Here is a 14,820-nt window from a genome sequence, read left to right as displayed (position 1 = left end):
TATCAACTTTAGTCATTTCAGTTTCTACCTTTTGTTTAGGAACAGTATCTTTTGGCAATAAGTACTGATCCATTTACATCTTGTAGTAGTATGACAAATATCGAACTCACCAGCAAAATAAGCTGCACTGCACAAATGCTTGTTGTAATTTTTTTTGTGTTGTAAGAGTAGATATGATAGGCTTACTAAACTGGAACACAGGAAATGATCACTGGCTTAATTACATTGTAACGCCTGTGAAATCAGTTGCAAAAGTTTCACTCATATTATTTCAATGTGTGATGTTGTCAAATATGATGTTCTTCTTATATAATAATATTTTTAAAAAGTAAAATATGCCTTTTGCATGGCGCTCCCCCAATGTTCCTTCACACCCCCCCCCAGGAGGTCGTGCCCCACAGTTTGAAAACCGCTGGTCCAGAGTCAAGACCCTTAAGTAAGAAATTTGCTCCCAGGTGATTAAATCCAAGAAGTCTTAGCATGATTATATTCTACTGACTTCAGGCAGCCAGTTATCTTACAGTAAGAGAACTGATCTTGGACACCCAGGACCTAAGCCTGGTAGTGCTTTATATAAAAGTGTTCCAATACCTTTTATTTTAACTGGAAGTAGAGGATGAGCACAATTTCTGGACAAATTGCATTATGTGTTTACTGTAAATAACATAGAAACTGACAGAAGGTAGCTACTTTCTGCACCATCTGTAGTTTCCTAGTAAGGTCACATACAATAATGAAATGCATATAAGGAGTGCCCAATAGATAAAATGTTCTTCAACAATCTAGTCAAGAAGTTTAACAAAACTATAAATTACTAATGTATTTTAATAAGCTACCACCTCTCCTTTAAATGGCAGGACATTATCAGTAGGACTGTGTGAAGTTTCAGTATCTGATTCGATTCAGAGGAGATTCAGCCTGACGCGGGGACTGAATCTCTGAATCTGAATTGAATCGGGAGACCAAGTAAAAGTTCCAAATCAATTCAAAGCATCCAAATCGATTTGGAAAAGCTTTGGAAAAGATTTGGCCGATTCAGAGATTTTGCCATAGACTAAACAAGCAGCTGACAGCTGCCTCCAGCTGGTAAATCTGTTGGATTTGGGAAAGGTGGGAAGGAAGGGGCATAGAGGAGGGAGGGATTAGGGCTGGGACAAGCTGCCTAGCCATGGCGTGGGGCGTGTTACTCAGGGAGGGAGACGGGAGGGCATGGGATGCTGGCGCAGCAGCGCTGGGAGCAAGGGCTCTGCCCTGTTGCCGCTTGCCCAGCCAGGGTGGGGAGGGGTGGGACGTGGGCACGGCTCACTCCAGGCAAAAAGAGGGCAAGCAGCAGCAGGGCATAGCCCCCACTCCCAGCACTGCTGCACCTGCATCCTATGCTTGCCATGCCGGCTGGTAAGTGAAAGCAGGACAGAGCCCCATTCCCAGTGCTGATGTGGGCACAGCAGTGCTGGGAGCAGGGCTATGCGCTTCTGCTCATGGAGTGAGTTGCACCTGCATTGCACCCCCTCCCCACCCCCCATGCTGGCTGGGCAAGCAGCAGCAGGGCATAGCCCCCACAGCTCCCCCTGCTGGGGCAGAGGCAGGCACAGCCAGAGGAGCCACAGGAGAAGCCCCCATGGCTGCCTGTCCTGGCCCCATCCCCTACCCGGCCCAGCCTCCAGGCACTTAAAAAAAAAATGGGGTCGCTGAGGACTCATTGCAAAGAACCTCCATGCAGCGCAGGGCAGTAGGGGCAATGGAGTCCTGAGACTTCCCTGACAAGTAAAGAGTAAGAACCAGATTTTGCAAACATGCCTGTGCTTAAGCTTCTGACATCTGAAAAGTCAATGGAATTAAATGTCCTCAAAAGTTATTTTTCAGGACCAAGTCTTAATTTGCCTTTGATAAGAATGTGCCAAATTCAGTGAAACCATCTGTCAGTAGGAAATGGTAGTTTTCTTTTCGAGGCCAACAAGCTTAGAGTTAAAGAAAAATTTCAGCAACAAAGAGGGATATGTGAATCTAGTCCCTGAAGAAAGGTGGCTGGATCAAATGGAAATTGAAGTTCTCTTATTTCTTTTTGCTGCCTTGCTATAGAAATACAATGTACTATAATGTTTCATCCTCTTAGGGTAAAGCAACCGCAGCTGACTAAAGGAAATCAGGCCTATTGTATTTTTGCCATCATTTTCAAATAACATTTTAAAAGCAAGTTTTCAGGTGTCTTCTGTATCCTTAAAGACTGTCCAATTTAAGTTATTTTACCGTGTATATTTATAAGCATTTCTAAATGATTTTATGCTTGTATCTGTTAAAGCAAATGCAATTGATTTATATATATATATAAATATTTAAATTAGATAAGTTTAATTAGCTATATATATATATATATATATATATATATAAATTACATTTAAATATATAAAAAGTTAAATAAATTCAACAACTGATATTAACTTCTGCAAAAAATATTTAAGATATAATTAGTTCTCTTGATTTTTTTCAGCATTCTGATGAATTGCAGTATCATCATAAGTCTCATTTCATAATACCTTGGAGATATTAAAATAAAAAGTAGCAGACACTAATTAAATGGAGTATCTATTGGTTGTAAGATAAGTTACCAACTAGGGTGAATACATTAAATCATTTCATAGAAGCCATGATTAGGTGATAATTTTGTCATTCTGTCCTTGACCAGGTCATTAACAAGTGCAAGAGCAAATGAATTTGAAAGAAGATTAGGATTATCTATAGGGATATAAAGCAAGAAATCCTTTAACAATGTCTTCATATTTGCACAATATGGTAAGGAGATTCCCAAGTGGAAATTTCCAAAATTATGTGTGTTGACCTTAGTTATACCTACAGAAAAATCACATTCAAGCAGGCTACCTTCAGTTGCTAATCAATATTTGTCAGAATGTGAAGGTTATAATAATATGAGGTCCTGATAATTGAGACACAGCAGTAATTTTAAAATTTGGATAAGCAAGTGCAACAAGGACTGTTCCCTGATAATTGTGGACTTCTTGAGCATAACAGTTCACTCTGCCAAAAACAAATGCCTTAATGAAATCTTTCTTTTTAAAAAACAAAAAGGTTGACATTCAAGTCCCTTCCCAGTAATTGAGGCATCCTACCCATCTAGATACCTGGTGATCTGCATGGCATTCTTGGTGTTCTAAGAGCCAAAAATGCCATTTACACACAAGTTGGCATTCTATTCCTGGCAATGTAGCCCTGTACATGTAGATAATTATGTGACTTCATATTCACACAAACTGGCTATGCTCACTAGTGTCTAGGGTACACACACACTCCTTGTGGACATGTAGTAGCCTTAGATATCCAGAAATGAAGTCAGCCAAAATCTGTGACTGTTGTGACTTAGGCTCAGGAGCAGGAAAAGGGCTGTGTGTCTTCTTCAAACCCCTGCTTCCCTTCCTCTCTCCTTCTCCGTGCCCCTAGCCAAAGAAGAAGTGGCTGGGGAACTTACCTGGGAAGCTGGAGGTCCCAGGTTCTAGCTGTCCCTTGACCAGAGGAAACTTAATCGTGGGTGTTTCTGATCTCCCAGCACAGTACTCTAGCTACTATACAACAGGTTAGCCATTACCCAGCCTCTTCTCTGGTGCTCCTTTTGAAGCCGAGTCGCTACTAATAGTCATTGGAAAAAACACAGTGGGGCTTCTGCCTCGCTGGAAGCAAGGGCTCCATCTAGAAACTAGGGTCCTCTTCCTTTTACACCAGCAGTCATCTCACTGAGCAATACTCTTACTTTGGGTTACCATATTTCCAGGAGCAAAAAAGAGGACACCTGGGACTGGGGGGTGGAGGGAAGAAGAGGCATATGATTGTGAGGGGGGCAGTGATACTCCCATGCCCTGCCTCCGCCGCTCACTCCTAAACCCCTGCTCCCCTAGCCCTGCCAGCCCCCTCACTCCCAATGCACAGCCCCCTACCCCCCGAGCCTTGCCAGTGCCCCTCACTCCTGACCCAGACCCCTGCCCCCCCAGCCCCGCTGCCCAAGCAGCATATGCACATGCATGTGCACACACAAACACACACAAACACACAGTGTCTCTTTACCTGGCTTAAGAGGGCCTGCACGGGGAGCACACGACCCCCAACAGCCAATCACCTTGCCCACTGCTCCCAGTCCCAAGAAAATAGCCTGGGAGAGCAGAGGGAACAGAAAACAAAAAAACAAAAAACGCAAAACAGGCATTTGCTCTTATTTTAAAAGCCCACCTATACACCACACAGGGGGCTGAAAAAGAGGACATGTCCGGGAAAACCTGGATGTATGGTAACCCTACCCTTACTGCATTCCTCCTGGCCCCATATATTTCCTTCTCATACATGTGAGAAGGGCCTGCTTGAAAGGAGTGTCCCAAACCTAGCCATATGGTACCTGCGGAGCCCCAATTTTCTCTCATTGTCCCGTCACTTGTTCCAAGGAACAGATCAAGGTTTGCCCTGGAATAACTCTTTATACACATAAGCCTCAGCTCCTCTGCCTTTTTACTGGACCTCACAGCTGCAGCAGAGGAATGTCTGCCAGCTATATGTGGTCTCCCTTTGGAAGAAAGAAATTTTAAGCTCCACCTTTCTGTAGAATGAGCTGGCCTGGAATGTCACTTGCCCAGAGATCACTCTTTCCATAGTGAATCAGTAAGGAGACAAAACAAAAGAATGTATTGTGTAGGAAAAAAAGGATTATATAAGCAAAAATCAACCATAAGTCTGAAGACAGAAGAACAAGACAAGTTTCTTACCCTTTTATTTGGCTGTACACTAGCTCTGAGATATCTGCCAGTATTTTCAATTTAACCTTCCTGCTGATTCTGTCAGCCTTGACTCCTGGGGACCTTGAACCTCCAAAGCCTGGGCTGCCTCACAAATATTTCTTAAAGTACCTGCAAAACCAGCCCCTCTACCCCATGAACAGTCACAATGGTCATGAGTCACCAGAATCCTCCAGAAACTCCTTCTCCCTGGGTACCTAGCATTGCTTTGGTCTGATGGGTCATTTCTTTCAGACATGTTTACTGTAGAGAAGGTTATTTCCCCCATTACAAGCAGACCATGCCTTGAGTACCCAATCCAATAATGTCTCCTTCTGCTTGCATCTAAAAGTGGCAGTTCTTCTTGCCCTAGGACCACAAGAGCAAGAGAGATTTAGCAATTCCATCCACTCCCTTTCCTTGATTAAGCCATATAAAAAAATCCTATAAATACATAGAGACAAGATAATACAACCTGTACAGTGATAACAGTAATATAAATGGATACTGCATAACATGGGCTTTTCAATGAGACCACATATACCATATTAGTGAAACAAACACAAAAAAGCATTCAGGAGACCCCTCACTCTCCCAAAACTTAACAACATTTTTTATAAGAAGCACCAATGAAAGTACAGGTTTACACCTAATCTATGGTGTGATGGTTAAAGCACAGGGAAGAGATTAAAGGGAACTCACTCTCTCATTTTGTTTCCAGGGCATATACCAAGTCTAGATGCGCACATGGTTAAATAGTTGTCCATTCGGGCTGTGCAAAGCTTCAGTCCCTGATGTGATTCAGCAGAGATTCAGCCCAATTTGGTGGCCAAACCTCCAAATCCAAATTGAATTGGAATTAATCTCTCCAAATCGAATTGGAATTCATTTGGAGAGATTCAGAAAGATTCAGCAATTAGAACATGGTGCTCCTCCGGCTCAGTGACTGGTGCCTCCTGGGTTTGGGGGGGCACCTGGGGTACCCCTGTGTCTCATCGCTGAGCCAGGGGGATGGGGGGAGGAGGGGAACACGCTTAGTGGTGGATCTGGAAATGGACCAGAAGTACTTCCAGTCCACTTCCAGGTTTGCCACCGAGCATGCCCGGGGGGCGGGGCACACTCCTATGGGATGCTCCATCTGTCCCATTATTGCAGAGTTCACGAGCCATGCCTGGTACCTCAAGGTATGTAGAAAAAACATTTGAAGCTGTGTCTATGGCTGAACTGCTGGTGCTCCGAATCAGCATCAAATCTTCAGATTTGGATTTGGCAGAATTGAATTGGGGACAGTGATCTGAATCAATTAATCGAATCACTGTCTCCAATTCGGGATGAATTTGAATCCCAATACAGACTGTTTTGCATACCCCTATTGTCTGTGGCTATGCATCCAGGAATTGGACAGAGCTATGCATCCAGGAATTGATTGCAAAAAATGCCACTTATGCATAGGATAGCAACTTAGACATGTAGATAGAGGATAAAATCAGAACACTTAAGACAATCAGGAAAGAACTGAATGTCACCCTAAGCCACTAGTTGGTGCAACTTAACTACAGCTATTGTGAAAAAGCCTTCTGTAATCATTTAGTAGTGTATTTGAGTCCAACAAGCATAATAATCAGGTATTTCCCTTGCATATACACTCTGTACCCCTTGATATGTAAAAGGTATACATCAAGCAGAATTTGTTCTCATGTTTTAACACTAAGCACCAGTTCAAAATACCTTTGTATCTTTGACCAGCAAATTTGGACTTGCAGGGATAAAAGACTGTCCAACATAGCTTTTGAGCTTTTTGTTGGCTGGCTGAGAAAAGAACAAGCTGTGAAAGTGAGCCACAACCAGCCAATTTAAAAAAACAGTTAATTATAAATATGAACCACTCATTTAATAACTTTTCTGAACTTAGAGCTTACTAGTTTTGCTACATTGCCTACACAAAAAAAAGGAGACAGAGTGACCTTAAACATTGTGGCACAGCTTAATGTGCACCACCGTAGCAAGGTATGACAGTGCTCAAATGAGGAAACATTGTAGTATCTACAAAATGGAGAATCATGGTTCAATGACCGTGGAAATCTCTTTTGAATGTGTACAGTTATATTTACAGTTTTCTCTTACTCTGTGATCTATACTTAATTAGTCACATAAGATTTTAATAGGAAAGAACATTTTGTATCTGCAGAAGCCTCTGGGCCCTCCAACATTTTGTTTTGGGAGAAAGTATTCTATTAGATATCTGACATTATGCAAACAGAAATTATAGTATGTATATCTCTCAGAACTGCATTTATTTACATAAGCTAGTATATAGAATACTGTAGCAGGATCTGCCACTACAGGCAGGTGTGGCACCTCCTCTGGCTCCTCTTCTCTCCTTTTTGGCCAGTCAGTGTACCTCCCTGTACTTACCTGACATGCCTTTCATCATATTTTAAGTTTGAGAGGCTGCCCCAGTCCACTCAGAGTGATTTTTTTCACCCCTCAGCTCCATCCCTCTGGCTCCTTGGCCCCTCAGCTCCATTCAGTGGGCTCTGTCACCCTTCACTTCATTCACTGGGGTGTGTGTCCCCTACACACAGCTCTCAACAGCCCTTTGTGATCTCCCAGTCACACCCAAGCCTCCCCAGTAACAAAGCAACATGGCCAATATGAAGCAAAAGTCGACATCACTCAGCTTCAGCGTGAGCTCTGCTACCTGCAAAACTTTAGCCTTCCCAAAACCTGCAGAGTTCCTTCTCTCAGCCTGGCAGATGCCAGTCTGAGGACCTTGTTACACATTAATCTTTGGGGCTCCTGGAGTTCTTAACCCCTGGATTGTCCATACATTAACACATGCAACTAGTTTTAAGCACCTTTAGGCCATGGGGGACAGAGGGGGAGCCCCAGGAGGGGGGTGGGGAGCAGGGGCGGAATCCCAAGGGGCAGTGAGAGAGCCCTGGGGGCCAGCAGGAGAAGCTTGATGGGGGAAGCCACCAACCCAGAGTGGCCCACTGCCTACCCCACGTAAGGCCCCTCCATCCCCCAGTACCCCAGATCCCTGCCAACCCCCAAACTTACTTTTGACTGCCTGCACTGACCCAGGGGAGCAGGAAGGGAAGGGGAATGTGTCTGTCCACCCCCCACCACTATCACCACCACTCTGTGGGCTGGATAGGCAGGGGGCAAGGGTGTATTGCAAGGGCCAGGGGGAAAGCCTGGAAGGGGAGGGGAGGAGAGGAGAAAGGAGTCTTACCTTTCAGTCCTCCAGATACTGCTAGCTTGAACATGTGACTGCTCCAAACTCAAGCTAGTGCTAGCACTAGCACTAATCAACATTTGAGCAGCTCAAAGTACAACATATAACAAGATCCTGAGGCTCCCTCCCATTAGCCATGTTTCATAGATTTCATAGACATTCAGGCTGCAAGGGGACCCTGGAGGATTGAGTCCAGTCCCCTGCCCCAGGGGCAGGAAGTAAGCAGGGATCATAGGATTCCAGCAAGATAAGCATCCATATGTGTCTTGAAGGCGTTCCATTTGTTTAAGTGGACCTACTCATAAAGCCATGCACCCGCATGAGTGTTTCCAGAATTTGGAGCAACAGAAGAGAGGAAATCCCTATTGTAAAAGGCTCATAACTTAAAACACACAAAAATGGACAAAGTAATGGATGGGGATATAACAGGCAAATATTTGTGGAAAGAAACTGGCACAGCTTAGTTCCAAACAGTGATTTCTTAAATCATTTTTTCATTTGTTAATATGGGGTACAGGCAGAATGAAGACGAGACACGACAGGGGAGTTAGTAACACTGAGCAAGGAAGGCAAGCAATCATGCCACCTGCTTTGTTCCTGTACATTTTAGACACTTGAAACATCTACTGCACAGAGCCCAGCACCACTGCTGGGATTTGGGGGCATTTCTGACACTTTTCAAAATGGATGAGCTTACCTAGGGAAGTTTTCCAGAACCTTGCTGTGTCCCTCTTAACTCCCTAGACATAGCCTCTTTTGTCATTATTAAGCTTAAGTATGAACTTAAGAACTCACATTTTATTTATCTATTTCCCATCCTATCTATAAGGCTCAGAGTGGCTCACATGAGTTACAACACAAAGAAATATGCAGTTGTGTTACATACAGATAATGAAGTAGATTCTAGTCCATGAATAGTCAAGAAGGTAGTTAAATAGCATTTATTTAGGGATAAAAACGTTTAAATCAGTAGGCCAGAAAACTTGCACTCAGGTGTCCTAAAGGAGCCGGCTAAAGAGATCATTGATCCAATAATGTTAATTTTTAATAATTCTTAGCATTATAAAGACATTCCAGAAGAGCAAAGAATGTTAATACTATATCAATATTCAAATAAGGCAAATGAGATACCACAAGTACAACAGGCTGGTTAGCCAAATGTCAGTTCTGGCCAAATGAATGGAATAGCTGGTAGGAGAATCAATTAATAAAGAACTAAAAGATAGGAGTGTATCAAATGCCACTCAACATGAACTTATACAAAACAAGTCTTGTTAAACATAACAACTTCATTCTTCGATGAGATTATAAGTTTGGCTGATAAAGATAACCATGTAAATGTTCTGTACTTAGACATTTGACAGCATTTTGACTAAGTTCCTTGTGACATTCAGATTTTTAAAAATGGCTCTATGCAATATCAGTTGCATTACAAGATAAGTAGAGTAAGGGCAGATCTGAAACATACCTGTCAACAAAGAATAATCACTGATTGAGGAGGTTCTGGAGGGGTTCTTCTATTCAACTTGATATTCGTTTCAACACTATTTATGGTCTTCATCAGTGAGATGGAAGTAAGCACAAAGTTACCTGTAATAAAGCTGATGAATGACACAGATGGGCAGAATGATAAATAATGATACAGACAGGGCTGATATACAGAGTGAACTGCATAACTGAGCCAAAAACATATACAGTAAGTAATTATTTGTTTCAAGTCAACCTGAAGTGAGCACTTCTGATACCTTGGAAGCAAAAACATGTTATTTTGGAAGTATTGAAATATTTGGGGGATTCTTACCCAAAATTAAATGTCTTGTTTGTTTTCATCTTTTAAAATCTTTTTTCTATCATTTCAGTAATTTTCTAAATGAAAGCATCATTTCATGATAATGGACATTTGTTTAAAAACATTGAAAAGTTTTGATTTGTCCAAAATGCTTTCCTATTTTTGGCACAAACCTTTCACTAAGTTTGAATTTTTATATAGCTTTGATTGCCTCAAATTGGCATTTCTGGATAATAAATAATTTACCAAAACCCCCAAATCCCCCACTTCTCATTGTTGACTGTGCATTGTCCTAAAGAATGGAGCCACATTTAAGTATTATAATGATGGCTTTATTGTCAGTAATAATTAAGAAAAAAGCTATAACAACTGATATGTTCACATAAACCCTAAAGGTTTGAATTTGTATGAAAAATTAAAATTTCCTCTGAAAAAACAATTTTTTGTTAAATATCTGTTAGATGCCAGTTGTGGTTATGGATTTTTTTTTGGTGGTGGTGATATTTTTGTGGGGGAGGAGGGGTTTGGGGTGGGGAGGAGTGCCAAAAGATGGAAAGGTAAATGCTTGTCTGATCCTTAACCATGTCAATGGAATTATTTTCAGGAACAATTCCGGTTTTCAAATGAAGCCCTTTTTTCATACAATTTTGCATCTGGAGTGAATTCACCTTCAGTTTGGTTCAAATGTAAAGACTCATTATAAAATAGTAGTTTCCAAATAACTTCATTGTTTCATCATCTCAAGATATTGGTATTGTTTAAGCCAATAATATAGCAGCACTTGTCTCTTTTCAAGCAATAGTACTCTAAACAAATTCAAGGATAATTTTGTCTCTAGCAGAGCTGCTTTTTGTGCCTATTTCTCAATGAGTTATCTAATTCAAATGTATTTTTAAAAAGATCAGTGACAATGCAGTACTCTATTAAAAAAAACAAACACATTATTGTCTTCCTGTAAGCAACACAAGCAAAAATGTAATATATAAAATCAATATAGACATGCTTGTAGTCCAGAGAATTTCTTTATCACTAACTTTGTAGTGCTGCCATGTATGAAATTGTGAAAGTTCAAAGACATGGCTGTAGGCAACGGTCAATTCTCTGGATCATGGTGTACATGAAAGAGGTCTAGTCAGATGGCTGGTGAATCTGCTTGTATGGAGTCCTGTGACCATCAAACACCAAGACCTTTGACACATATGCCTAGGCAAGAGTATGGAGGAATGGAGGCCCAAGATCTACCATCCCCACTTTAGACCCATTAGAATCCAAAGGTCTGACCAAGTCCAGATGTTCAGTGCCTTTATGGCTGTAGCGTCTACCAGAAAGCAACAGTTATGAATTGCTGCTGATTGCCTAACAACCACAGTGAGGGCATATTTCTGCCAGGGTGATGTCCCTTAGCCTTTCTCTGACCAAGGACTACTCACAAGGCAGCAGGGACAAGGATTTTGAGGTGCCCTATACTCACCTTATTCTGGAGGTGACAACATCATGGTATTTGTTAAGACCTATCCAGCCATGAGTAGGTATTTGTTAAGACATTGTGGTATTTGTTAAGACCTATCCATCCCATCAGGCCCTCCAGTTGGATACAGTTTACAGTCATACCCAGGATGTGACTTTATACTGTATGAAAAGCAGTACACCTTATGGTTTTGACTATTGTCTGTAAGGTTGTACATAGCCCAGTTTAAATATCTCCTTGTGAATAAAATATTTGTTATTAACAAAAAGGGAGGACTCAAGTGCTTGTATTTGACTTCAGATTGCAGGTCCCTTATGACACAAATAAAGCTCTTTTCTCTTTCTATTGCTCCTTAAAACAGAGCTTGAAAAAAATTTGCAAACCTTATTTAGATTCCTTGGATTTCATTTTTTCTGATTTCATGGGGGGTGGAAATCCCACTAGCACTGGTAATTGCATAAATGTTCAAGAAAAAAAGAAATGACTGAATAAAATAATAATTTAAAGCAGTGAGGTTTACTACCTGAACCAGATTAGTTTGCTGCAATTCCAATTTGCATAAGATAGTATTAAACATGTGAAAAATGTAACTGATGCTCAGAATAACTCATAAGTATGTGCCTCAACTAGCATTAAGATAATATGAATAAACTGAGGTAAAGAAAGTTAAGCCCATAAGAAGGCTAAAATGCTCTCATATTTTAAATAAGGGGTTTTTTTCCTCCATCTTTATGATCATTTCCATTTTCCTATTTAAGGTTATTTTTACAATTTGTGAGTTTATTTCAAATGGTCTAAAGAAGTATTGTGCACACATTTTGACCCCTAATAAAGTTCTATATGGTTTAGTAGAAATTAATGTCATTTTGGTAGCAGAACATAGCACCTTACAAAGATCTACCATGGATCAGGGAAATCATACTGCTGATGCACTTAAAGGTTACTTATTCATAATGTATCTATTGAATACAATAAAAAATAAGGTGCATTATGTTAGAAAGCATTTTATTGTCTTTTCCTGTATCTCATTTTATGCCTAAACTAGTAAATGGACTTCTTTCTAATGACATAGCCATGTTATTATCAAAGTGCATATTGTACTAGCCAAGATGAAAGCAGCATATTTGGAAATCCAATTACAAATTCTTTCAATCAAAAATACTGTGAATGCATTTGAATATTTTTTTAACCTAAAAGTATTAAAATTACAGGTATGTTGTGTACTTAACATGTAGTGGCTTTTTTCACTTTTCCATTTATTTCTAGCTTCATCAGAAAAACAGGCGAGTCAAATTCAACTAATTTTGGCAGTTTTGAACATGACATTGCTTTTCCACAATAGGAAGAACTACCCACATTTTTCATATGATGTCCATTAATAAAACACTGTGACACTAACTGCTCTGCTCTGAATTAAAAATACTCCCATCTTCTTTTTACATAAGATGATTGCCTATAGCACAAATCTGAGGAACATTCTAGAAAGAAAGAAGGGAGGAAAGTAAGAAAAGAGAAAAGGATTTTCCTCTTCAAATGCTAAAATGGAGAAGAATAGTTTCTTCCGTTGTGTACAGTGACAGTAAAAATGTATTGGGATTTGCAGAATTTTTATTCCTGATGACTCGCATACAAAGTGTTCATATTTCTATAATAATATTAACTGCTAATCCTGACAACACTTCTGGGTATTCAAGAAACAAGCCATGTAAACCTTCTACATACACTAGGCTCAGAATTACATTCATGCAGCTCCCCACATGCCTTTCAGTTCTGGCCCTTGGTAACACTTTTGAACAGTCTCTTCTTGAAACAGTTGATTCTAGTGAAGACAAAAGGAAACCTGCCTTTGGCTACATTGCCTAATCCTGAACAGCATGAAAGAACTGGTTCATAAAGTAACCACATCCACTCACCAGGAGATGAAGATTGACCATAGGTTCAATGTCCTTGCAGGATGACCCATGCTGCACTAGAGAGGAAAAAGAGAAGAGATCTACTGAGAACTATCTAGGACATAAAGCAAGCTAAGAAACAAAGTAATACAAATCATTACATTCAGCATAGAGAAAATGTGCAGAAACACTAGGTAAAAGAGCAGTGAGTTTATACAGCTTGTCTAGACTTTCAAAAACATCTTTGACTGTATCTCTCAATAAAGACTACTAAAAAAAATCACTTTAAGTAGTCATATTGCGGTCAGCAAAATACTCTCCTGGATTAGAAAGATAGACCAGAAGTATTTCTCCATTTATTCACAGCTGGAAGCACTGGAAGCAGGAATTGAATAGGACCACATCTATACAGTAAGCTTGCTGTCCCTGGCAGTGGCATCCTCAAACATGCTCCATTGGTCCAAGCATGCTGCCTCCTAAACTGGAAGCCATACAGCCATAAGTCGGCTAATTATCTTGGCTACTGACAAAAGTTCTAATTAGTTCACTCCAGGTGCTTCATGGATGGGGCTGAACTGTTTCTGATTAACAAAGCAATTAACCCAGAGCAGGTTGAAGGGCATTGCCACTGGGGACTGTAAGTTTACTGTAGAGTCATACCCTAAGGCATCTGATGAGCACAACATGAACAAACTGGAGGAGTGGTCCTATGCACATTAGAGGAAAGAATGGAGGACTGTTGCCCAGCTTAAGCTAGGTGGGCTGGCTGTAAAATAACTGCAAAGTGAATGGATAATTCTAATATAAAAGGCTTAGTCTGTCTGTCTGTGTGTCTGTCTGTCTGTAACACTTCAGGGGCAACTGTGCATGTGCTGCCAAGAGGGCAGGTGGCAATTGGCTGTGCAGCCTGGGCTGCGCATGCCCAAGTTGTTGGGGAAGTTTGTGGCAGCAGTGAACACACCCTGGCCATCCAAGCAACAGGGCTTCCCCCCAGCCTTGTGCCTGAGGTTTGAAGAGGGGGATCATGGTGATGGTGCCCCGCCGCTGCCTAGCTCCCCCCCCCCCCAAAAAAAAAAAGCCAGTGGGGAAGGGAAGGGGAAGGCAGCAGGCAGGGAGGAAGGGAGGCAGACGTGGGCCAGGCAGATGCGATGAGGCTGGAGCGGGGCCAGACCCAGAGCAGTGGGGACGGGGGGCGTGGAGTGGAGCCAGACCCAGCGGGTGGGGAGGAAGTTGAGCGAGGCTGGACCTGGGGAGGTGAGGGGAGTTTAGCAGGGCTGGACATGGGGCTCCGTCCCCACCCCCTGTCATTTATGACAGGCAATTTGCTACTCACTAAATAATGACGGTACACATACTCAAACCAGCTGATGTATATCAAGTACATGACAAACCAGAGCACAAAGACATTTTTTTTAAATTCTATAGAGAGCAATAGCAGGAGTTTATCCAATAAACAAGAGGAAGTGAAGAAACTCATGAATGAAGAGAAATATGCTGTGACTGGTGTTACTGAAACTTGGTGTGAGAAGTGTTTTACTAGTTGTTTCATAAAGACAGGATGGGAAATGAGGGCTACAGCTGAGACATCATATTAAAAAGACTGCTACCTGTTACAGAGCAATTTTTTTTGTTTTGGTTTCTTTTGTTTGTTGGTTTATTTG

General features: G+C 41.3%; 1 long non-coding RNA gene across 1 annotated transcript; it reads right to left on the bottom strand.

Moving 5' to 3' along the window:
• Positions 1 to 4,767: 4,767 nt before the first annotated feature.
• LOC132249106 (uncharacterized) lies at positions 4,768 to 13,237 on the bottom strand. Its single transcript, XR_009460505.1, has 3 exons — positions 13,181 to 13,237; positions 9,479 to 9,611; positions 4,768 to 5,138 (listed from the first exon to the last, which is right to left on the bottom strand). It is a non-coding gene; the product is annotated as an uncharacterized LOC132249106 (long non-coding RNA).
• Positions 13,238 to 14,820: the final 1,583 nt, after the last annotated feature.

The sequence above is a fragment of the Alligator mississippiensis genome, chromosome 3, assembly GCF_030867095.1.
Source record: "Alligator mississippiensis isolate rAllMis1 chromosome 3, rAllMis1, whole genome shotgun sequence".
Taxonomy (NCBI): Eukaryota; Metazoa; Chordata; order Crocodylia; family Alligatoridae; genus Alligator; species Alligator mississippiensis.
The sequence above is the reverse complement of the archived record's forward strand: the minus strand, read 5'-3'. Positions and strand labels throughout refer to the sequence as shown.